Genomic DNA, 26,822 nt, shown 5'->3' on the forward strand with positions numbered 1-26,822 from the left:
GTGACGTGATTAGAAAATGACTTCCCTCAGCACTGCAAATCACCAAGGCCAATCAGTTGATTTTACTGGCTATTCAGGTCTATTAGATCAAGAGTCTGAAGGTATCAATATACCTACATGCATCATTTCTCTAATGAAAGAATCCAATATCCTCTTATCCTTCAGGGAATCTGAGCTATTTGAATTTTATCACAGCTCTCCACTTCAGTAACTCTAGAGGTTCTCAATTAGCATGTTCATTAAAATTTGGTTAAATACACATTTTGCTATACCCTAGCCACCTGAGCAGCAGTGGCTGGGTTGCCTATTCATTTATAATACCTAGATAAATTATGCATTCTGGTATTAGAGTAATACCACATCTCTCAAAAGGGAGATATCTATATTGCCAATATTTATATTGCCACCACTTTTTAAACCTTTTCATTACCCCATCTTCTTATTGTCAAAAATACTATGAAATATTTGTTAGAGCATCTGAAATAACACAATTTGAACTCCTATAGTTAGAAGTCAAAGAAAGCTTTCCACTATGAGTTCTTCTATCATGAGTAAGCACAAGGCCTGAGGACTCTCACAAGAGATCTCATGAGGTTACATATCCTGCTATCAACTGGCATTTTTATCCCTCTTCTGTAATTATTTTCCCCATAAAGGAGGTTTCAAACTCTATTTCCTTTGTTGATATTTCTGTTCCCAAGTCCTGTGCTATTGCCCCCCTAATTGTCAAAATTAGGTTATGTGTTGTAAGCAAGTCTTAGTAATGACAGAGTAAAGACCATTATGCATTCCTTATTGAGGTGCTTAAAGAAGTAAAACTTATTTCAATGAGATAATGAACTATCAAAAATTTTTAGGACCACTCCATTCTACGTTTTTTTTTAAATAGTGAAAATGAAGTTTAGAATTCTATTAGGGAGTTCCCATTGTGGCTCAGTGGGTTAAGAACCAGACATTGCTGCTGTGAGGCTGCCGGTTCAATCCCTGGCTTTGCTCAGTTTGGTTATGATCTTTTTCTGTAAGCTGCAGCATAGGTCACAGATGTGGTTTGGATCAAATGTTGCCATGACTGTTTTGTAGGCTGTAGCTGCAGCTCTGATTCGACTCCTGGCCTGGAAATTTCCATATGCTGCAGGTGCTGTCATAAAAAGAAAAAAAAGAAAATGAAAATGAAATTCTATTAGTAGCTTCCTGGGCCATATGATTTCTTTTAAAAACTTGTAAATATTTATCATATTAATATTTGCTATATGACATAAATTATTTACTGATATCGTGTAGATCAAACAGATGTAATTATTTCTTAGAATAATTTGTGTTTCTAAGTTCTGATATTTTTGCTTACTATTTTTTTTTTTAGGTTTAGTAAATAAGGGGAGACAGGTTTCAGACAAAATCATCCTCAGAGACTAAATTACATGTTTATTATATCATGTTCTTTCCTAGACATATAAATGAATCTTGACAAACCAAGTCAGATTTTAATATAGTACATACAGATATATTTAAATTGATAATTTCAACACTAGCAGCAACTAGTTTTAAAATCTATTATAAAAGAAAGTTCCAAATAGGAGAACTATTGGAAAAATAAATAACTTGGTAGGGGAAAGAGGCTCAGAACTCTCACAAGTTAGTGCTTTTGTCAGTGTCTGTTAGAACTTGATATAATTTAAGAGCATACATAAGATGGGATAATACAGAACCGAAGCATATTTTACCTGACAAGGACAAACTCTACAAGAATTACTTCATCCTTATATTTTACTACTTTCACAACATCATAGTGTGATAATTTTTTTGTTTATTTATTTTCAAAATAAATTCGGTCCAATGGATTGAGATTATTTGTGCTGATCCCTAGGATTTAGCATGTGATTTCTTCGCAGTTTGACACATTTTCAAAGGGGATGAAACAATTATAAATAGTTTATATACATTTACTGTTATTTTCAGAATACTAAAATTATAGACTTTGTGAAAATATAATCTAAATAACATTACCTTCCTAATATAGCACACATTAGATGATTAAAATATCTTTTTTAAATATTATTTTTCCACTAAATTTTTTAAAAATAAACATCAAAAAATGAATAAATACTATAAAGTAAGTTGACATCTACGTCCCTGGGGTATTTTGAGCTAAGTAGTATTATATTCATGAGGCACTTTTTGAGTCTAATGGTTTTAATTCAAAAGTTAGCAATTTTTTTTCCTCCCATGGAAGATCAAACAGTGCTTTTCTCAGGATCTGTAGGCTATAGAGTCTGTGATGTCTGATGTTTCTGTTGAGAGACAGGGCTTTGGAGCAACTTACTCTGTCATTTTTGTAAATATCACCCTATTTAACTAGGCCTAATTTGAATCATATAGATTGGGAGAAAGAGCTTTAGATGGCCAACAAAAATGTCCACATTAGGAACTTTTGGTACATATCAATGAGATATGGTTGTTTGAAAACAAACAACCACAACAACAAAAAACCCTCTAAAACTTACACAATTATTTGAATTTCAAACTGAAGTAACTGCTCTTTTTTTTTTTTAACCGTTGTCTCTATTTTATTTTATTTTTTTATTTTCCCACTGTACAGCAAGGGGATCAAGTTATCCTTACATGTATACATTACAATTACATTTTTTTTCCCCACCCTTTGTTCTGTTTCAACATGAGTATCTAGACATACTTCTCAATGCTACTCAGCAGGATCTCCTTGTAAATCTATTCTAAATTGTGTCTGATAACCCCAAGATCCCGATCCCTCCCACTCCCTCCCTCTCCTATCAGGCAGCCACAAGTCTTTTCTCCAAGTCCAGGATTTTCTTTTCTGAGGAGATGTTCATTTGTGCTGGATATTAGATTCCAGTTATAAGTGATATCATATGGTATTTGTCTTTGTCTTTCTGGCTCATTTCACTCAGGATGAGATTCTCTAGTTCCATCCATGTTGCTGCAAATGGCATTATGTCATTCTTTTTTATGGCTGAGTAGTATTCCATTGTGTATATATACACCACATCTTCCTAATCCAATCATCTGTCGATGGACATTTGGATTGTTTCCATGTCCTGGCTATTGTGAATAGTGTTGCAATGAACATGCGGGTGCATGTGTCTCTTTGAAGTAGAGTTTTGTCCGGATATATGCCCAAGAGTGGGATTGCGGGGTCATATGGAAGTTCTATGTATAGGTTTCTAAGGTATCTCCAAACTGTTCTCCATAGTGGCTGTACCAGTTTACATTCCCACCAGCAGTGCAGGAGGGTTCCCTTTTCTCCACAGCCCCTCCAACACTTGTTATTTGTGGATTTATTAATGATGGCCGTTCTGACTGGTGTGAGGTGGTATCTCATGGTAGTAACTGCTCTTTTAAAACATCATTTAAATTGAAAGAATGATCTATACTTAAATCACGGTATTCAGTCTTGGTTATTTCAAGGATATTTCAGAAGTGAATGAAGTGAACATTTTATTTGTGGGAAATGGTAGAAGTTGAGATTTTAAGTGAAACAAATTTATGAAAAACTTGTCCACTACTATAAGCTTGAGAACTTCTCAATGAATACTTTTCTGATGAGATCTATGCTTATATTAACAAATGCTTTTTAATATTATATGAAATATGTTAACATTTGGAAAATCTGTATTACTCCATGAATAATTTTTTTTTAATGATCAATGTGTGATGTTACACAAGCATGCATAGGTTAAAAGTCCATACAACGTGCAACACAGACCAATGCCTATTAGTATAATGGATAGGAAAAGTTTACTTATATGGTTTGGAATTCCACACTGCAGCTATCTTTTAATGAGCTACTACTTGTCAAGCTTTGGTATAGTATGAAAGAAGAACACTTATAATTATCTTAAATGGCTAAATATTCCTCCCTTTTCTGGTTACATGTCTGAGTGAGGCAGGATTTTATTCCTATATATCAACCAAAATAACACATCATGAGTGACTGAATGCAGAAGCAGAAAGGAGAATTCTGCTGTCTTTTCATAAGCAAGATATTATATAGATTTGCAAAAATGTAAAAAATAACACACTTTTCACTGATATTTTTATTTGGAAATATAGTTATTTTCATTAAAATGTTATCTATATTAACTGATAAAAATTTGTTAAATAAATTATTATTGCTAATATTTTTCAGTTTTAATTTCTAAGTTGGCAAATATCAATATATAAAACTCATGCAACCATATGTTCTTTAGAGTTAACACTTTTTTTTTTTTTTAGGGTCACACCTGCAGGTTCTCAGGTGAAAGGTTAAATGGGAGCTACAGCTGCCAGCCTACACCACAGCCATAGCAACATCAGATACGAGCTGCGTCTGCGACCTACACCACAGCTCATGGCAACACCAGATCCTTAACTCGCTGAGCGAGGCCAGGTATCGAACCCACCCACAACCTTATGGTTCCTAGTCAGATTCATTTCTGCTACACCAAATGGGATGGGAACTCCAAGAGTTCTTCATACTTTTAAGAGCACAGACATTCTAAGACAGAAAGGTTTGAGAACCCCTGATTTATGAGATTCTTTACTTTCCATGTTCACTTTGGCAGCAACATGTTGAATCCTAAAGGTGGATATCTAAGATGATAAAAAACAAACTTGTGAGAAACTATTTTTTTACATATATGTTTCATTCTCCGCAAATTTTTGTGTAATTGATTTTAATGGGGATATAATGTTTTCTGAAACTGGACTTTGGATTTCCTTCATTAAGAAGTTGATAAATCCTTACAATATGATCCAGCTCTAGGGCATATATCCAGAGAAAATTCTTAATATGAAAAGATAAATGCAACCCAATGCTCATAGAAGCACTATTTACAATAGTCAAGACATGGAAGTGACCTAAGTGTCCACCAACAATGAATGGATAAGGAAGATATGGTTTATATGTTCAATGGAATATACTCAACCATAAAAAAATGAGATAATGACATTTGCACCTACATGGATAGACCTAGAGATTAGCATGTCAAGTCAGAAAGACAAATACCATATAATATCATACATATGTGGAATCTAAAAAAAATAATACAAATGAACTCATAAAACAGAAATAGACTCACAGATATTGAAAACAAACTTATGGTTACCAAAGGGGGAAGTAGGGCTAGGGATAAATTAGGAAACTGGGATTAACAGATAACATGCTATTATATATAAAACAGATAAACAAGGTCCTACTGTATAGCACAAGGAACTGTAGTCAATATCTGAAATAACCTATAATGGAAAATAATTTGAAAACAAATATATATATATCTGAATCATTTTGCTGTATGTCAGAAATTAACACGACATTGTAAATAGGCTATATTTAAATTAAAAAAAAGAAAGAAATCGTTAAAGCTTTAAACAATGTAAATATGGGAATGATCCAGGTTCATTCTGATCCTTTTCTATAAGTGGAACATTGTCCTGACCCATTATATCTTTATCCTTTGGGGTAACTGTTACTGGTTCTTTGCTTTTTGGTTAATGTATCATCAAATTAGCACCTTCAAACTTTACATTTATTTAATGATATGAAGATCTACAAGCCTGGTTCACATGCTCTGTCATTGGTGGCTGTGACAAGAGCTGTTGCTGCAACACTCTTTCTCTTCAGGTACAAGCTCCACTCTGAACATATTCTAAGTGCTCTCAGGTACTTTTTACCTCTGTATTCATCCACCAACTACAGTGAATAAAGGGAGTCATGTATGGCAGGACATGTGGTGTTTATTTCCCACTGGGGAGATTTTTGTACAAATTACAGTAAAATGAAAACAAATTAATCATTGCATGGCTGAATACATGGGTTTTACATGGATGCCACTGTGCTCTCATTAGTCATATATAATAAAAAATAACTATGGGTGTCACTATTGAATCACTAAATTGTGATCACCATGTGGTTTATATGTGCAAAACTACAGATTGAGTGTTACGGTTTTAAAAATATTCTTATATTTTAAAATAAAAAATATGGTAAGCTGCAATTAAAATTTATCAAAATATCATTGAATATGCTAAAAATAATATTCAAATTATCTCCCTACTTCCCTAAGACAGACAGACAGACAGACAGAAAGAAGGAAAGAAAGAAAGGAGGGAGGGAGGGAAGGAAGGAAAGAAGACATCTTGCTCTCAATTTTCTTATGAGGAGATCTGTGTTGGTCAACCTGTGGGCATTTTGTTGGCAATAAGGATTAGTCCTTTTGTTACTACGTCTTTATTCTGCCTCAAATGGAGTGATGGATACCTAACAGAAATTTGGCTATTTAAAGATAACCTATCATGCTTTCTCTAAGGGGCTTTTTGTCTTTTGTCACATATCTTCTTTCTCTTGTCTCTAAGATCAAAATAATGTAAGGTACTAATTTTGATAATACTTAAAAATTATAAACTTGCTAGTCAAAAATAATACTGGCAAGCAGATTTTAGTGAAACAATGCTGACATCCAGTGACTACTTAAGCTAATGCAAAATTTGTAAATAAAAGAATCTGAGAGTGTTCATCCCATTAAAGGTCTAGTCAAAGTGAAATACTACCATTATCTGCCTGACTGATAAATGTAGCTAGATCAGAATCTAGGAAACACTTTGCTCAATACTTCTGAAATTTCTGGATTATCAGTGAATGCTATTCAATAAATACCTATAAAATAACAGATGTTAAAGTTAATATGGCTAAACTTATATGATGCATATAATATTTTGCCAAGTAGAAATAGAGTTAAAAGATGTATAAATAGGAATTCATTTTATGGAACTGAACATTAGCATCCTTGGGGGGGGGCTGATATTTTTATCATATATTTTTATTACATATCTATATGTCAATTCATATATTTCATCAGTAAAATCATTAAAATAGCTGCCATGTGTACTGAGTATAGTCTAGTTCTGCTAAAGTAAATGTAAAAACTATATTAGGATATATACTAACAAATATATTAAATAAAAAAAATTAAAAACAGTTCTGGTGTATCTAATTCTCATAACTCATCTAGAGCTAACATAATTATTTTAAGTACTTTTATAGCAGCAAACCAATGGTACATGTTCACTTCTTTTTATGGGATCCAAAACACAATTTCTCTGGGTCATTTCATTGGTTGATTAAATACATAAAATGCTTATTAATTCATAACACTTGCATTTATAGTTGATTAATGCATTTTGGATACCTATTAAATGCAGGATATATATAGGGTACTGACAAAGAATCTTGACATTAAAATTTGAACTTAGTTTTCTATGCTTCCTTATATTTTCCCATGCAATCAAAAAAAAAAATTTTTTTTTTTTTTTCTGCTCCTCTTCTTCCTTGATCATGATTGGAAAATCTCTAATAACTCTTTCTGGGATGTCAACTCTTATAAAAGAGAATGGGATTCTTTCAACATTTCATTCACAGTGATATCATTACTTCTGATTTTAAAGACATACGATTTTACATTTAACCAGTACTACAGATAAATGTTTTTAATCCTTCAACTATCAATACTGACATTCACATTTTGGAGTATTAAGGACAAAATTTATATATTCTATAAATTTATATATTCTATTTCTATGTAATATTAAGGACAAAATTTATATATTCCTTTTTTAGAAGCTTTTTAAAAATAGGGATGATTATTTCATTTAATCTAAATCAATGCATTCACAAAGATGATAATTTGGAACTTATTGCTTTACACTGTTATGATTAATCTTATTAATCTTATGAATAATTAATCTTAATAATCATATTAATTAATAATTAATTTTATAATAATTAGTGTTCACAAGTTAAGTCTTGGTAATTAGAATAAGGAGAAGAGAAGACAAAGACATTGACATAATTGCCTTATCCTCTATCCATTGTTATTCTCAAGGTTTGACTGATATTGACTAGTTCTCAGAAGCTTACACTGTACATTAGAATAACAGACCTAAGCATTAGGATTTCCCACTTTCATTATGATGGATTTGTCCAAGTGCCCAGTAGAGTGTCTGAAACTAGCAAATAATTCAATAAATATTAATGAATGAATAGATCATCCTCTTTAGAACAATATTAAAAAAGCCTCCATCATTTGAGAGTTTTCTGTGTTCTGGATTTTTTTTTTTTTTGGTTGCTTTTATGTGGATAGATGCTTTGATTTCTCAACTGAAATGATGTCTTTCTAAAACTAAGCACAATGTGTTCTACCAATGTCTTCTTCAAGCAAAGAAAAGGCACATTTGCATCTGTTCCACAATGATTGGTGGGACAACCAAATACATTGTCTGACAAGAAAGAAGTAATTTTGTATATTCCTAATGATATTATGAATGATTATCAGATAGACAATATGATGAAAATTATATTAATTTGAAAATTATTACATAATTCATAAACATGGGCTCTGTAGAAAATATCCATGTTACAAAACAAGTTAGATGGATTGTTTTTATGCTTAATATACTCTAATTTCCGATTAACTTTTCATTACACATTTAATTATATCACAGATCATTTTAATTACTTAGGAGTAGTAATGGATTACCTAGTTTTCATGGTACTTTCCATAGAATAACCAAATAAAGGATTATTCTCCTTTCCTTTCCTGATAGAATTTGTCTCTAGTTATAGACACTGAATGCTCTCTTAAACAAAACCAAACTGCTTTTTTAAATGTTATAGAAAACACCTCTTGTTTTGACAATAGAAAATGCCCAAGATGCTGATGGTCATTAATGATATAAATACGAAGATTAATCTTGCTCTCTGTTAATATTAAACTCACCAATATTTTTCAGAGTGCATTAGAATATAATTTAAGGTGAGTTCTACAGCCAAAAGAAACCACTGAATGTAGAGTTTGACAAGCCATTTTACTAAGAGAAGTCCTTCTCTGCATGGTAAAGAGATGAAGTTGTTACTCTCTTTGAGATTAATTTGCATATTACCTAGTATATTCATGCTGAGAAAGCAAAGGAATCATCTCGAGTTAGAGACATTTAGCAATTTCTACACACAAAACTCATGAAAGAGGCAAATATCCATTCTTCCCTTATAATGAAACTTTAGACTTAGATTTGGTTTGCACCCATGCTATTTGTAAATAATAAAAGGGCTATTTGATTAAGCACTGCCAAGCTACTAAAAAATAAAATTTATTCCTTAAATATTTATTTGAAATAATATAATTGAGTATTTTAGAATATATAAACATATTTTGAAGATAACAGTGGCAAAGAATAAAGGTGAAAAGTCTTTAAAAACTATGGATATTAAATGAACAATTGCTACTTGGTCACAGCAATGTTTTAGTTGTACTCATTCATATAACTAAGCCATAGATTCATAAAATATACCTGGTGTCAAAAACGACCTCAGAGAATCGGACAACTTGAAATGTAGACATAGAAGGTAATGCAGTATGATAGGAAGATTATGTAGACTTTGGAGTATTACAAGATCCAACATGATAGACAATAATTAAAATAACATAATGACAGCTACAATTTGCTAAGTATTTTTATGTTTAATTATCCTTTCAGGAGCTTCTCATTATTAACTCAATGTCAAACAACCTTAGGAGGTTGTTTTCCTGAGTCTACAAATGAAGACTCTGAAGCAGAAAAACATTAAGATACCTGCCCAGGAATATGTAAATAATAATTTCAGAACCCTGGACTCAATCTCTGATAGTGTAGCTTAACTATTTCATTTTAGTAGTTCTCCAATGAATAGCAGGATTCTTGCTTTTCAAGACTGGGATGCATATTTACCATTGAGATGATTACGACAATAATATAGACCTGATAGCTTTGTTTACAGAATTAATAATGCTAGTGCTTATTTTAAAATTTTATAAAGTATTGTATAAATGTTCATTCTAACATACCCTAATTTGTATTACCCATTGATATAGCAGTGTGCTTATGTGAGTATATGTCCCATTACTTAGATTGGAGGTTGGCAAACTTTTTCTGTAAAAAGTTATATAATACTCTATAATATAAATTGAGGGTCTGTGCTTCAATTACATCAACTCTAGCACTAAGCAGCCATAAACATTATGTTAACAAATGAGTGACTGTATTTCAACAAAATTTTATTATGAAAATAGACAAGATTAATTAAGCTCACAGGCCACATTTTCTAATCCCTGAAAAAGAGTTAACATAAAACAAGACACAGAGACATTTATCTTAAGTAAAGGTGGGAGCCGGGGGACTCAAGGTCTCAGGGACCAAGAGCGCCCTGCCTCAAGAAACCACACTGCTTTTATTGTGAGATCAAGGAGGAGTGGCTATGGGTGGATGATACAGGGTTTGTTTACTATTATATAAGTTCTTTTACTATTTAAAAAGCCACTTAGGTGGTAAAGGGTTAAGCTCTTACTCTGAACTCTAGGCACATAACAGTTCTTAAGCTTAAGTCACTTATGCCTTTAGGTCTTTGCTCTTAAGCTTAAGTCATTTACCAGCACTGTGACTGTTTCTCCAAGAAGGAAGATGGGATAAAGTAAGACAAGAAGATGGGATAAAGTAAAGAAGGACAAGATGGAGTTTTCAAGGAAACATGTCTTGCAACAGATAATATTATTGGTTTAGACATGATAAAGGCAGAGATACTACATTTAAGTCTTATATTTACAAACTTTATAACCTATATATAGTTTTGAAAGCACATTATATTGAATACTATAATATCTCCAATTATAGTATCTCCTTTAGACAAAGAGAGCTGCATTGCAGCCTGGTAGCTTCTCATGGGATTCTGATTATGAGGTAACTGTCTCAACAACTCAGCTGACAAACACATACTATATTTCTAAAGCCCCAGGTTAGCAAATACCATAACATCTGAATTAATAATTAAATGAACAAAAGCTATTTTCACATATGCTTTCGATAAAGCTCTTTATTAAATTTTATGTAAGACAATGGAAAATGGAGATTTTATGTACAATGTCAAGGACCACTTTGGAAAATGTGATTCTATGAAGAAGCAAATTTCTGGGGAAGTCTTTATTATATTTAACTGCCAGCTTGCTGCTGAGAAGATGATACTAATGCAGAAGGTGCTGCATAAATTTCTCATTAAAACAGAAACATGGACTTTTTATGTGAAAACAATTTATCTCCTTATGCCTGTTTACGTAGTTCATTTCCTGGTGAACATCAAGTTGAAAAGAGAACTCTTATATGCATTTTTATTGTTATGAGTGAAAACCTAAAATGGTATGTTTGGGAAAACACATAGAGAACAAATGTTGTATCCCATACACTAAAAGTAACACATTGATCTTAGCTTAGATGTAGAGGTAATTTAACTCTTGCCTATATTTCCAGCCTAATATCCTGTCAATCCCTGATACTTAACTAACAGTGAACTATTTGTGATACCATAAAAATAAAATATTCTTTTTAGACAGTTTGGTTTTACACACATGGCTGACTTTGGTAAGATTTTCTCCCTTCCTCTGATCACCAAGAAATTCCCATTAAACCTTTAAGCCTCAATTCAAAGATCAATGTCTCAGGGAAACCTTGCTCAAATCATCTTTGCAGACTTTGATGTTACCCTTTTTCTAGCTTCAAAGAACCTCCACTAAGGAAGCAAGACAATCCAAAGAAAGCAAGTGAAATATATAAGTTAAACATTTTACTACAGGTAGGACTGTCTAAACTACTTTTTCCTTTTTGGCGTAATTGTGAAGGCCAATTTTTATAATCTAATTTTTGACATTCTTGCATCAATGTCACAAACAGCATTTGTGTTTGATTTTACATGTTTAAATATTAATAGTTGTTGCAGGCAAAACAATGTATCCTCCCCTAAAGTGTCAACCCAGAACCTGTTATTATGATAGGTTATATGACGAAGGGGGATTAGTTTTGAAGATGGAATAAGGTTGCTAAATTAGACAGATTACCCTGTATTGTCTGAGTGCGTCCAACCTAAGTACAAGAATCATTATGATGGAAGATAAAGTCAAAGAGTAAGAGGAATATGTGATTATGGGAGGATGTCAGAGAATATGACATTATTGGTTATGAAGATGGAGGGGACTATAAGGCAAGGAATGAGGGTGAAGCTATAAAAGGCAAATGAATATATTTCCTCTTAGATCATCTAGTAAGGAATAGAGCCCTGCATTTTAGCCCAGTGAGACTTATGTTGGACTTATAACTTATTGTGATAATTTATTGAGAATGAAAACCACCACGATATTTATTTTCCATATTTCTGACAGTTAAATCTCTACTGCTGGAAATACAAAATTGTGGAAAATATACCATAGAAAAATCAGGAAAAATAACCAAATTAAAGTTTGAAAGGCTAAAACATATCAAAAGTAAGCAAAAATAACTGAAGCCTTAGTTTTCAATACAACTGAATAGAATTTATAATGTATCTATAAAGACAAAATTAAACCAGTGAACTAATACTAGAGAAATTTTACAATAAAGCGATTTCATTTAATACATTTTTCTCTAAATTTTATAAACAGTTTGAAAACTATTTAAAAAACTGATATATTAGGTAAAACGGATGAATTGGTATTTGAAAAAGTGATTAATTATGAAAAAGGATTTTATAAGAATTAACCGAGTCCCAAAATTAAAACAATGGTGTCACGGAGTTCCCATCGTGGCGCAGTGGTTAACGAATCCGACTAGGAACCATGAGGTTGCGGGTTCGGTCCCTGCCCTTGCTCAGTGGGTTAACGATCCGGCGTTGCCGTGAGCTGTAGTGTAGGTTGCAGACGCGGCTCGGATCCTGCGTTGCTGTGGCTCTGGCGTAGGCCGGCGGCTACAGCTCCGATTCGACCCCTAGCCTGGGAACCTCCATATGCCGCGGAAGCGGTCCAAGAAATAGCAAAAAAAAAAAAAAAAAAAAAAAAACAATGGTGTCAGACAACATATAGGCTTACTACTACGTTATCAGGATATTCCTGATGAGTCCTAAGTTGATATGAACTATACATTTTCTTTCTTTTGTACTTATGAGCAGATGAGGCACAATAATATCACAGCTTTCATTTTATGTTTTGACTAAGATCCTACTGCTAGTAGCCTACTAATTAAATTTTAAGTTGTACTAAACTTTGGAACTCATCAAGTAAAATTAGAGCTCATAGAGAATGTGTGAGAATTGTGATTATATATAATATCCTCTAGGAAGGTAAGGTTTATTTTCAAAATGTTTTCATTTATATTTTTGTCTGCCTTTTTTCCTTGTTTCAGAATTTAGCAAATATCCTGAGGGGAAGAGTAATGCATTTAAGGCTCCCAACTTCCTGCCTCCAAATCTTGTATTTTCTCTGAGCCCTAAGAATGGACCTCCTGAAGTATAGCCTTCTTCTTCAAATGCCCTTGGGAAAATGTGGCTTCAGAAGTCATTTTATTCTCCTGGTTTATCCTTCCTTGGAAGGTCTTAACCTTCCACTTCCTCAGGATCTCTCTGAAGCTTCAAAGAAATCATTCCTGATTTTTTTTTTCTATTCTTGTAGATTTGATGAGAGTAGTGTACTATAGACAGAAACTTTCTTGACTTAAAAAAATTACTATCTGCTAAAATGATAATCTGATAAGTTTCCTTGTGTCATTCTCTAAATTGGTGTTTGCACAATACTTGGCAATATAGTTACACTGAGAAACCAGCATCATGTATAGGCCATCTGCCATTTTAAAAAGATTATAAACATAAAAAGATATAGATGGCCTGGTTTTAGAACAGTCATTTTTTTTTTCTTTTTAGCTACTTATTACTTCATCCTGCTGCTCTGGCTCTTCTTTTCACTGGCTTCACTGCTTTTTATATTTCCTTTTAGTTAGAAGGCACATTAGTATATGGAGGCAACAGAAATATAAGAAATTAGTTCCTGGGGATCTTATTAATACAGAGGAATATAAAATGTGAAAAATAAGCCATAATCTCTGTACACAATAGTATTCATAAAAAGTCAGAAAATTCACACTAACAAGACTATTCCCAGACCTTCTTCCCGAAGTTTATCAATGTTACCATTTTTTTGTAATTTCTTTTTTTGAATAAGCGATGCTTTATTATAAATTCAAAGAAATTACAAAAGGATATGTAATTGAAATTAAGTTTATTTGTTGAGAATTTTTTCATCTATATTCATCAAAGATATTGGCCAATAATTTTCTATTTTGGTAATATCTTTGTCTGGTTTTGGTATTATGGTGATGGGTGGCTTCATAGAATGTCTTTAGGGTGTTCCTTCTTCAAACTTTTCGAAAGATTGAAAATGAGGAGTTACCATTGTAGCTCAGTGGAAATGAATCTGACTAGCAACCATGAGAACATAGGTTAGATTCTGGCCTCGCTTAGTGGGTTAAGGATCTGGTGTTGCCGTGAGCTGTGCTATAAGTTGCAGACGTGGCTTGGATCCTGCGTTGCTGTGTCTGTGGTGTAGGCCAGCAGCTACAGCTCCAATTTTCCCCCTAGCCTGGGAACTTCCATATCTGTAAAAAAGACCAAAAAAGACCAAAAAAAAAAAAAAAGCAGCGGATGGAAATATGAAAAAAAAAAGAAGGATGGTATAAGTTCTTCTTGTATGTTTGGTAGAATTCACCTGGGAAGCCATTTGGTCCTGGCCTTCTGCTTGTAGAGAGGGTTTGTTTTTGTTTGTTTGTTTTTTTATTACATATGCAATTTATTTTCTAGTGACAGGTTTGTTTAAATGATCTATTTCTTCTTGATTCAGTTTTGGTGGGCTGTATGTCTGGAAAGTTGTCCATTTCTTCTGGGTTGTCCAGTGTATTGGTTCATAATTGTTTGTAGTGGTCTTTTATGATTGATTTGACAAACCCCTGGCCAGACTCACTAAAAAGAGGAGAGAAAGAACTCAAATAACCAAAACTATAAATTATAAATGAAAAAGGATAAATCACAATGGATACAGCAGAAATACAAAAAACCATAAGAGAATACTATGAACAACAATATGCCAACAAATTTGACAATCTGGAAGAAATGGATGATTTTCTAGACTCTAACAGCCTGCCAAAACTGAATCAAGAAGAAACAGACCAACTGAACAGACCGATCACTAGAAATGAAATTGAAGATGTCATAAAAACACTCCCTACAAATAAAAGTCCAGGACCAGATGGCTTCACAGGCGAATTCTATCAAACATAAAAAGAGGAACTGGTGCCCATCCTCCTTAAACTCTTTCAAAAGGTGGAAGAAGAAGGAATATTCCCAAAGACATTCTGATGCCACCATCACCCTCATTCCAAAACCAGACAGAGATAACACCAAAAAAGAAAACTATCGGCCAATATCTTTGATGAATATAGATGCAAAAATTCTCAACAAAATCTTAGCCAACCGAATCCAACAACATATCAAAAATATCATACACCATGACCAGGTAGGGTTCATCCCAGGTTCACAAGGATGGTTCAACATACGCAAATCAATCAATGTCACACACCACATTAACAAAAGAAAAGTCAAAAATCATATGATCATCTCAATAGACGTAGAAAAAGCATTTGACAAAGTTCAACATCCATTCATGATCAAGACCCTTGCCAAAGTGGGTATAGAGGGAACATTTCTGAATATAATCAAAGCCATTTATGATAAACCCACAGCAAATATAATACTCAATGGGGAAAAACTGAAAGCCTTCTCACTCAAATCTGGAACAAGACAGGGATGCCCATTCTCACCACTGCTCTTCAACATAGTTTTGGAAGTCCTAGCCACAGCAATTCGACAAACAAAAGAAATAAAAGGCATCCATATAGGAAGAGAAGAGATAAAACTGTCACTGTACACAGACGACATGATACTGTACATAGAAAAACCCTAAGGACTCAACCCAAAAAATACTCGAACTGATTAATAAATTCAGCAAAGTAGCAGGATATAAGATTAACATTCAGAAGTCAGTCACATTCCTGTATACCAGAAATGAAATATTAGAAAAGGAATACAAAAATACGATACCTTTTAAAATTGTACCTCACAAAATCAAATATCTCGGAATACACCTGACCAAAGAGGTAAAGGACCTATATGCCGAGAACTATAAAACTTTGATCAAAGAAATCAAATAAGATGTAAAGAAATGGAAAGATATTCCATGTTCCTGGACTGGAAAAATCAATATTATAAAAATGGCCATACTACCCAAAGCAATCTACAGATTCAATGCAATCCTGATCAAATTACCCATGACATTTTTCACAGAACTAGAACAAACAATCCAAACATTTATATGGAACCACAAAAGACCCAGAATCGCCAAAGCAATCCTGAGAACAAAAACCAAGGAGGAGGCATAACTCTCCCAGACTTCAAGAAATACTACAAAGCCACAGTCATCAAAACAGTGTGGTACTGGTATCAAAACAGACAGACAGACCAATGGAACAGAATAGAGAACTCGGAAATAAACCCTGACACCTAGGGTCAATTAATCTTTGACAAGGGAGGCAAGAACATCAAATGGGAAAAAGAAAGTCTATTCAGCAAGCATTGCTGGGAAACCTGGACAGCTGCATGCAAAGCAATGAAACTAGAACACACCCTCACACCATGCACAAAAATAAACTCCAAATGGCTGAAAGACTTCAATATACGACAGGACACCATCAAACTCCTAGAAGAAAACATAGGCAAAACATTCTCTGACATCAACATCATGAGTATTTTCTCAGGTCAGTCTCCCAAAGCAATAGAAATTAGAGCAAAAATAAACCCATGGGACCTCATCAAACTGAAAAGCTTTTTGCCCAGCAAAGGAAACCAAAAAGAAAACAAAAAGACAACTTTCAGAATGGGAGAAAATGGTTTCAAATGATGCAACTGACAAGGGCTTAATCTCTAGAATATATAAACAACTTATACAACCCAACAGCAAAAAAAAACAATCAATCAATGGAAAAATGGGCAAAAGACCTGAATAGACTGTTCTCCAAGGAAGATATACAGATGGCCAGCAAACACATGAAAAAATGTTCAACATCGCTGATTATAAGAGAAATGCAAATCAAAACTACCATGAGATACCACCTCACACCAGTCAGAATGGCCATCATTCATAAGTCCACAAATAACAAGTGCTGGAGGGGCTGTGGAGAAAAGGGAACCCTCCTGCACTGCTGGTGGGAATGTAAACTGGTACAGCCACTATGGAGAACAGTTTGGAGATACCTTAGAAACCTATACATAGAACTTCCATATGACCCCGCAATCCCACTCTTGGGCATCCATCCGGACAAAACTCTACTTCAAAGAGACACATGCACCCACATGTTCATTGCAGCACTATTCACAATAGCCAGGACATGGAAACAACCCAAATGTCCATCGACAGATGATTGGATTAGGAAGATGTGGTGTATATATACACAATGGAATACTACTCAGCCATAAAAAAGAATGACATAATGCCATTTGCAGCAACATGGATGGAACTAGAGAATCTCATCCTGAGTGAAATGAGCCAGAAAGACAAAGACAAATACCATATGATATCACTTATAACTGGAATCTAATATCCAGCACAAATGAACATCTCCACAGAAAAGAAAATCATGGCCTTTGAAAATAGACTTGTGGCTGCCTGATAGGAGAGGGAGGGAGTGGGAGGGATCGGGATCTTGGGGTTATCAGACACAACTTAGAATAGATTTACAAGGAGATCCTGCTGAGTAGCATTGAGAAGTATGTCTAGATACTCATGTTGCAACAGAACAAAGGGTGGGGGCAAAAAAATGTAATGTATACATGTAAGGATAACTTGATCCCCTTGCTGTACAGTGGGAAAATAAAATAAATAAATAAATAAATAAAAGACATCCAGAATTAAAAAAATAAATAAATAAATAAATAAATATTCAATTTTCTTATTTGTTATCATATCACTTTTTACATTCCTTTAATGACATTTTTGAAATGAGTTATTTTTTAGTTCCTTTACTTTTTTATTAATTTGGTAATCACATCTATTTTTTAGTGATAAAAATAAAAATGTTAACTTGCATGTAAAATATGAAATTTGATTATTTTTATAATATAAAATTAAAATTTAGCATTTCCAATGACTTCTCTATAAATATGTTGGTTATTTTTATGATAGCCTTATTTCCTTTGGGTCTATGTTGAAAATTATCTCATCCAAAGTTTATTTTTTTTAAATCGATGAATCTACTTGAGTAATATTTTGAAGCTTTTCAAATATTTGCAATCTATTAAGACCTAATTATATTAAAGTTTATTTTCTTGCTCTTGATAGCACCTCTTCCTCTCCCACCTTTCCCTAAACAAAGCTAAATCTGAAAAGACTAGTTTTCCATCAGTCTTCTTTGTGATGAATGTATTATGAATCACTGAAAGTGACTGCTATTCAGGGATCTTATTTTCTGCTGGTGTCTCCAATTTGGCTTCCCAACTATCCCACTGTCCTGTGCTTATGGTTTTATTTTTTTTTTAATTCTATTTTTTACTATTTTATGTCTTACATGTGGTCCATTAAATCGGAAACTCTAGGTAGGTCCACACAGGCAGTCTGTTGACTTCATCACATATTTACCTCTCCAAACTTTTTCTTTCCTACCATTTAAATGTATTTATTACTGTAGTGTTGATAAGAAGCTGTCTAGCATAGTTAAAGAGTAATTCAGAGACCCAGATCCCAGCTTAGATGATTGTTATCTTTAATCACTTAACCGGCTCATAATATGGCTTGTCAAGTGGGGAAGAGCATTTTATGAAATCATTTGTTATAGTTCTTTGGAAGAAACTGAAATCTTAAACCATTTTGCTCTATTCTTACACTGATGATACTAGTAAATAGGAAAACATCAATATAGTTTGAAAAGCTCCACCTCCATTTATTTGGAAATTCATTATGCTCTGTATTATGATATTATTTGCATTGTTTTACTAAACCATAATTACATTTGTTTATAATTTTGTTTAATATTTCACCTTTACAGGAGTTGTCACTCCAACTAGCTCATATATTTACCAACAAAAGTGATGAGAATGCTACATCTTCTCATAGCCCACAAGATAATGTATCAAACATTTTACATATTAAAAAATACTTGTAGTTAATTCACAGATTTTAATTGTATTATTTGATATACTTAAAGACTGTATCATCTATCATTCTCTGAAATCAAATGAACTCAACCTATTCAATATTCTCCACAGTATTCCTGTATTAACATATCTGCTACTACTCTTTCACTAGCTTTTAATTTCTTCAAATATGTGGAGATTATAAAAGGGCATCATATTTCAATAACTATAGCAGGATGCTATATATAATAAAATGATTACTTCCTGAATCATAAGATTTTAATTTCTTTCATACATTCCATAATCTTGTTAACACCGTATGCCAACAGCATGACTGATGAACAAGATGTTTTTAGTCAGCAGCCTACAATTTATCAACGATGTTCTTTGGTCAACTGAGTCATTTCCTATAATGACATTACTTTCCTCTCTCATCATTCACCACACACACACATACACACACACACGAACACCCCCCCCCAAAAAAACATCAAACATAAATGTATGGTTCATAGCATGCCAGTCTGATTATGGGCACTTTGTGGTTCCATATTATAAGTGGAAACACCTTTATTTAGAAAGAATAAGAATATATAAAAGGAGCAATTATTTTGGAATTGGTTCTAATACACAAGTAAATAATAACTAAATGAGGAATTAATATGTATCCCTAGTTTCTAACCTTTCTTAAGCCCATTCTAGATCTTTGGAATGAATAATAAATGGCCTTCTAGTGACTCCAGCATCTTTTATAATAAAATGGCGTGTGTGTATATATATTTAAAGCTTCTCTAATCATCACACATACATACATGCTATATATAAAGTTTTGATTTGGTTTAATTTAAAATCAAATTGAAGGTTAATTTAAATGTGGTGAAATTATCAAATGATATTTCTCCTTTGTGATGTTCAAGAAGATTTCAGGTAATTGTATGGCCTGCCAATTAATTTCATACTCTTCATTATTTCAACTAAAATATTGCTTTCCTATTATTTTTTCTCATAAATTATTGCAGTTTCTTCAACCTTCACCTCTATTCAGAGAATGCTGGTTGAGACTAATAAAAGGAACAAAGAATTACCTCTTAGGATAACAGAACCATATATAAAACAAAAGAGTTTCATAGAAAATAAGAGGAAAAAAGAATTCTGAAAAGTAACAACAGTGTTTAACATCAGGGTTGAACAATATAAATATATTAAGTAGTATGAGAATTAGGCACACACAGTTATATTTAGAATTTAGTGACCTTATTTGTAGTCATTTTCTGGGATAATGAGGTAGAAAGTGGAATACTGTCAGCTGGAACTAAATGAGAATTGAACTAAGAGTACTATGTCAAGAGGTTTTGGCTAAAGAAATAATACATAGCAAGGACAAGAAAAATTTGCTCAGCCTTTTTTTAAAGGATTGTATTTGTAGACCTTAAAAACAAAATCCAGAGGGCAGAAAAAAATGAATATTGGAAGTAAATAATTCATTAGGCTTGTGAAACGATTAGATTTATGGTGGATGTAGAGGGTGAAGAGAGAGTAAAATGTTACTCTTTTTTTAAAGTGATTTTTATTTTTTCCATTATAGTTGGTTTACAGTGTTCTGTCAATTTATTCTGTACAACAGTGACCCAGTCACACATAAATATATACATTCTTTTTCTTACATTATCCTCCATTATGCTTCATCACAAGTGACTAGATATAGTTCACAGTGATATACAACACGATCTCATTGATTATCCACTCCAGATGCAATAGTGTGAATCTATAAACCACAAGCTTCTAGTGCATCCCACTCCCTCCCCCTTCCCCCTTGGTAACCACAAGTCTGTTCTCCAAGTCCATGGGTTTCTTTTCTGTGGAAAGGTTCATTTGTACCATATATTAGATTCCAGATATATGTGATATAATGTGGTATTTGTCTTTCTCTTTCGGACTTACTTCACTTAGTATGAGAGTCTCTAGTTCCATCCATGTTGTTGCAAATGGCATTGTTTTTTCTTTTTATGGCTGAGTAATATTCCATTGTGTATATATACCACATCTTCTTAATCCATTCATCTGTCAATGGACATTTAGTTTGTTTCTATGACTTGGCTATTTGTGAGTAGTGCTGCAATGAACCTTTACATGGGGGCATGTGTCTTTTTCAAGGAAAGTTTTGTCTGGATATACGCCTGAGTGTGGGATTGCTGGGTCCCATCGTAATTCTATATTTCATTTCCTGAGGTACCTCCATACTGTTTTCCATAGTGTTTGTACCAATTTAAATTCCCACCAATAGTATAGGAGGGTTCCCTTTTCTCCACACCCTCTCCAGCCTTTGTTTTTTGTGGACTTATTAATGATGGCCATTCTGACTGGTGTGAGGTGGTAGTTTTTATTTGCATTTCTCAGTGATATTGATCATTTTTTCATGTGCTTGTTGGCCATCTGTATATCTTTTTTGGAGAAATGTCTATTCAGGTCTTTTGGCCATTGTTCAATTGGGATGTTGTTTTTTGTGCTGTTGAGTTGTATAGATTGTTCGAATATTTTAGAGATTAAGTCCTTGTCAGTTACATCATTTGAAACTATTTTCTCCCATTCTGTAAGTTGTCTTTTTATGTTTTTTAAAAATGGTTTCCTTTGCTGTGCAAAAGCTTGTCAGTTTGATTAGGTCTCATTGGTTTATTTTTGCTCTTTATTCTGTTGCCTTGGGAGTGTTACTCTCTTTGAAAAGTGGAAAGGGTGGGTGTCATTGCAGATTTTTTTTTTCTGATTGAATTGGAGGACTTTAAGGAAATATATGTAGAAAATTTTCATGTTTTTGTATATTAAAAGCAGTTTTAACTACTAAAAACTAAGGGTAAGCATGTCTCAAGTTTTTCCTACTGAAATATCTAGAAAACTGCACAAATAATTCTAAATATTTGACAATATATAGTGCTATTCTGTGGTGTTGAGGGAAAAAGGGAAACAGGAGTTCCCATCATGGCTCAACAGAAATGAATTTGACTAGTATCCATGAGGACACAGATTCAATCCCTGGCTTGGATCAGTGGGTTAAGGATCCAGCATTGCGGTGAGCTATAGTATAGGTCGCAGACATGGCTATAATCCCATGGTTGCTGTGGCCATGGTGTAGGGAAGCAGCTAGAGGTCCACTTCAACCCCTAGCCTGGGAAACTCCATGTGCTGCAGGTGCGGCCCTAAAAAGATAGAGAAAAAAAAAAAAAAAGAAAAAGATAAACAAAGTGAGTCCTTATTTTACTCTAACTTCTAATATGGAAGCACATACTGGATCTCCAAGTAAAAAAGGGTCTGAGTTTTGGAGATGATGATCAAAGTACAGCATATCTGAGGATATTGGAATTTGTAGAACAATGTTAAGATTATATAAATAACCTCACAAATCTACAAAATGGTCCCTTGAACAGCTGCTAAGTACTAAAATGTGCCATGTGAAATTTGAGAGGGTGGACAATGAGCAACCAGGGAACATTATGCTCAACGGTGACTAGATTCCAGAGTTGGGAGACTTTTTATTTTCCATCAGCCAGACTGCAGAATTGCTGATCACTATAGAAGTGCAATCCAGACCAAAGAAGGAAAACACCCTCTGTGGCAGAGTACTATTTATCCTAGAGTAATGTCCTCCCTAGAACTGCCTTTTTAATTTTAATTTTTTATATAAAAATATAGTTAGAACTGCCTTTACAGAGTTTACAAACAGATCTCAGAAGCAAACTGCATTTTACACAGATTGATTTCCTGACAGAATAAAATCTGGTGTTAAGTGATGCCAGTAAAATCAAGATACTTACTAAGTAAAAATGATAAATATCTAGCATCTTCAGAAATTTCACTAGCTATTTGAGGTAGCAGAAAAATGTGATCCATAGTAACAAGAAAAATTATTTAATAAAACCAAGCCTACAGTGACGATGGGATTAACAAATAAAGATGTTATAATAGTAATAATAAAAATCAGCTGTTTAAATGCAAATATGAATGTCATGAAAAAAATATATAAGACACAAGAAAAGTGAAAGGAATGTCTCGATAAAACAGTATTTTAAATCTTAAACAGATGAGTTAAGAGCAAATTAGACACTCTAGAAAAAGTAAAGTGTCAAGAAGTTTGATTTCTGTGTATATTGGTTCTCAGAATGATATGGAAAGTACAAAAACATCTGAATAAATAATTGCCAGTATTTTCCAAATCCATATGAGAACTACAAACCCAAAGATTCAAGACCTCAATAAGCCTCGCCGGAGAAACAAAGAAAATCACAAAAAGACCAACAATAATCAAACACATGAACATCTGTGATAAAAAGGAAATCATAAAAGCACTGACAGAAAAATATACATTACATACAAAATGCATATTAAGAATAGTAAGAATTGAAAAACGTCTTTAAATATGTTGAAGGGGAATAAAGTCAAAGTATAATTCTACATGAAGTTAAAATGTGATTCAAAAATGAAGATGAAATCATTATCTTTTGAAGAAATAAATGAAAGAATTCATTAGCATTAAAACTCTGCTATAAGAAGTGTTTAGGAAAGGTTTTACAGCAAAGGAAAATGATACTAAAAAGAAAAGTGGATATGGGAACCTCCATATGCTGCAGGTGCGGCCCTCAAAAGACGAAAGACAGGTTTATTGGCTCTTTTTACTGTAACTCTGCCTTCTCCCACTACAAGTTAGGCAAAGCAAAAATACCAGCATTATCATTGTATAGGTACCTATACAATGGAATGTTATGTAGCAATAAAAAGAAATGAAATACTGACACATTCTACAAAATGGATGAATCTTAAAAATATGCTAAATATATGACTTTTCTTAGGCTGCTGTAACAAATTACCATTAATTGGCTAATTTAAAACTGCTGAAGTTTTTCTCTTTTAGGTCTCAAGACCAGAAGTCCAAAATCAAGGTGCTGGAAAGGTTGGTTCATCCTGCAGGCTCTGAGTGAGCATTCATACCACGCATCTTTCCTGCCTTCTAATGGCTGCCATAAATTTAATGTGCTTTTTCACTTGTAGATATATCACTTTAATATCTGCTTTCGTCTAGGTATCTTCTGTTCTTTCATAATGACACTTGTCATTCTGGATTAGGGTCCAACCTAATTCAGGATGATCTCATCTTGAGATCCTATATTTTATTTATTTATTTATTTATTTATTTTTGTAAAAAGTATTTTATTCATACTAAGGTTTTTTGGTTTTTTTTTGCTGAGACAAATAGGAAATTTATTCTATACTTTATCCCAATTTTATGGCTTTCATCTTTACTACTTAGTTTTATCTATTACATTTCAATTTTTCTTTAAAAATTAGCATTATATTAAATTGTCATATTATGCAACTAAAATTTATAAAGAAGAAAGCCTTATATACCATTAAATATTTTATATAGCATAGTAAAAAGAATAACTTAACTGGTAAGCATAACAAAAATAATACACCCTCTGAAAATAAGTACAATATAAAATGCATAAGTTGGTTAAAAAACAGTGTACCTATATAAATATGTCCTCACAATTTGTTCCATCTCATTGATTCTTCAATAAAGGCATTACACCATTCTAGGTGATGTGATAAACAAGACATTATAGACTTTACATTGTACCATGGAGAGAAATGGTTATTAATAATACAATTGTAGAACTGTATTATTTAATTGTACAGTGGCATTATTTAATTATAATTACCATAAGTTCTTTTGATGGAGAGGAAATCAGAATCAGATCTAAGAAGACTTCAGCATTCCAAGAATGATGTCAAATGACCCCCTTCATGGTGGATTATGCACTTATCTACTATGAAATATATTTCTTCTCCAGAGATTCCTTGTTTGTGTATCAATTGTAGATTTTTGGTTTGCAGTTATTCTGAAGATTTGATGTAAGAGTCTATATGTATATGAGATTGTTTTAAGTTGTTGTTCTCGTCATTGCAAGTTCATCTCCAGTATCCCGCATTTGTACCCACCTCTTCTCATGATTTCTGATTTTGATGGTATAATTGTGCATGGATGATTTCATATCTTTACTGTATATATACCTTTACTGGTGAGCCTTGTCATTTGTGGTATTTTTGTTTCTTGTTGCTGATCTTTTCTTTCCTGCCTAGAGAAGTTCCTTTAGTATTTGTTTTAAGGCTGGTTTAGTGTTGTTGAATTCTCTCAGCTTTTGCTTATCTGTGAAGGTTTTCATTTCACCTTCAAATCTGAACAAGAGCCTTGCTGGGTAGAGTATTCTTGGTTGGAGGTTTTATCCTTTCATCACATTAAGTATATTATGCCACTCCCTTCTGGCCTGCAGAGTTTCTGCTGAAAAATCTGCCAATAACCTTATTGGGGTTCCCTTGTATGTCATTTGTTTCTTTTCCCTAGCTGCTTTCAAGATTTTCTCTTTGTCTTTAATTTTGGTCAGTTTGATTATTATGTGTCTCGGGGTGTTTCTCCTTGGGTTTATTTTATATGGTACTCATTGTGCTTCCTGGATTTGAGTGAGTGGTTCCTTTCCCATGTTAGGGAAATTTTCGGCTATTATCTCTTGGAATATTTTTTCTGTCCCCTTCTCTCTCTCTTCTCCTTCTGGCACCCCTATAATACGGATGTTGGTGAGGTTAACGTTGTCCTAGAGTTCTCTGAGACTCTCTTCATTTGTTTTCAATCGTTTTTCTCTTTTCTGTTCTGCATCCATAATTTCTCCTAATCTGTTTTCCACCTCCCTTATTTGTTCTTCTGCCTCCTGTATCTGCTGTTAGCTGTTTCTAGTGCATTTTTTCTTTCAGTTATTGTATTTTGCATCTCTTCTTGTTTAAGTTTTATATCGTGTATCTCTTTGCTCAGTGTTTCCTGTAAGTGATCCATCTTTGCCTCCAGTTTATTTCCAATGTCTTGCATCATCTTCAGCATCAACAGTCTAAAGTCTTTTTCCTGGAGGCTAAGAATCTCCTCATGGCTTAGCTGATTTTATGGGGTTTCTCCTTTCTCCCTCATCTGAGTTATAGTTCTCTGTCTTTTCATTTTTATAGGTTTTTGGTGTGGTGAACTTTTTACAGATAATAGAGCTGTAGCCTCTCTTACTTCTGGTGTCTGCCCCCCTTGTGGCTGAAGTCGGTATGGGGGGCTTGGTGTAGGCTTCCTGATGGGAGGGGCTGATGCCTGCCCCCTGGTAGGTGGAGCTGATTCTAATCCCTCTGGTGGGTGGGGCTTAGTCTCTGGATGAGATTAGAGGCAGCTGTGTGCCTGAGGCTCTTTAGGTAGCCTGTTTCCTGAGGGGTGGGGCTGTGATCCCACCTGGATTGTTGTTTGCCCTGGGGCTTCTCAGCACTGACTGACAGGTGGGGCCAGATGTTCCCAAAATGGCCACCTTCAGAGAAAGGCAGCTGCTGAATATTCCCGAGAGCTTTGCCTTCAATGTCCTTCCCTCACAACAAGCCACATTCACCCCTGTTTTCCCATGATGTCCTCCAAGAACTGCAGTCAGGTTTGACCTAGGTTCCTGTGGAGACCTCACTCTGCCCTGGGACCTAGTGCATGTGAAAGTCTGTGTGCGCCTTTTATGAATGGGGTCTCCGTTTCCCCCAGTCTTGTGGAGCTCCTGCACACAAGCCCCACTGGCCTTCAATGCCAGATGCTCCAGGGGCTCTTTCTCCCAGTGACAGATCCCAGCAAGTGAGAGTTTGATGTGGGGCTCAGAACTCTCACTCCTGTAGGTGAGTCTCTGAGCCAGTCTGTGGAGCTTCC

General features: G+C 33.9%; 1 long non-coding RNA gene across 2 annotated transcripts in view; it reads right to left on the bottom strand.

Moving 5' to 3' along the window:
- LOC110260015 (uncharacterized) overlaps window positions 1-26,822 on the bottom strand; it is a 645,415-nt gene that overhangs the window by 393,167 nt on the left and 225,426 nt on the right. The window contains exon 4 of one of the 2 annotated variants that reach the window (XR_014841968.1): window positions 5,212-5,250. The exons of the other annotated variant lie outside the window; for it this stretch is intronic. This is a non-coding gene — a long non-coding RNA (uncharacterized LOC110260015). The remainder of the gene's footprint in view (window positions 1-5,211; window positions 5,251-26,822) is intronic. 2 annotated transcript variants of the gene reach the window in all.

The sequence above is a fragment of the Sus scrofa genome, chromosome 3 (assembly GCF_054392235.1).
Source record: "Sus scrofa isolate SSC_HxYL_T2T_F1_AM1 chromosome 3, Sscrofa_HxYL_maternal_Yorkshire_Landrace_v2.0, whole genome shotgun sequence".
Classification (NCBI taxonomy): Eukaryota; Metazoa; Chordata; class Mammalia; order Artiodactyla; family Suidae; genus Sus; species Sus scrofa.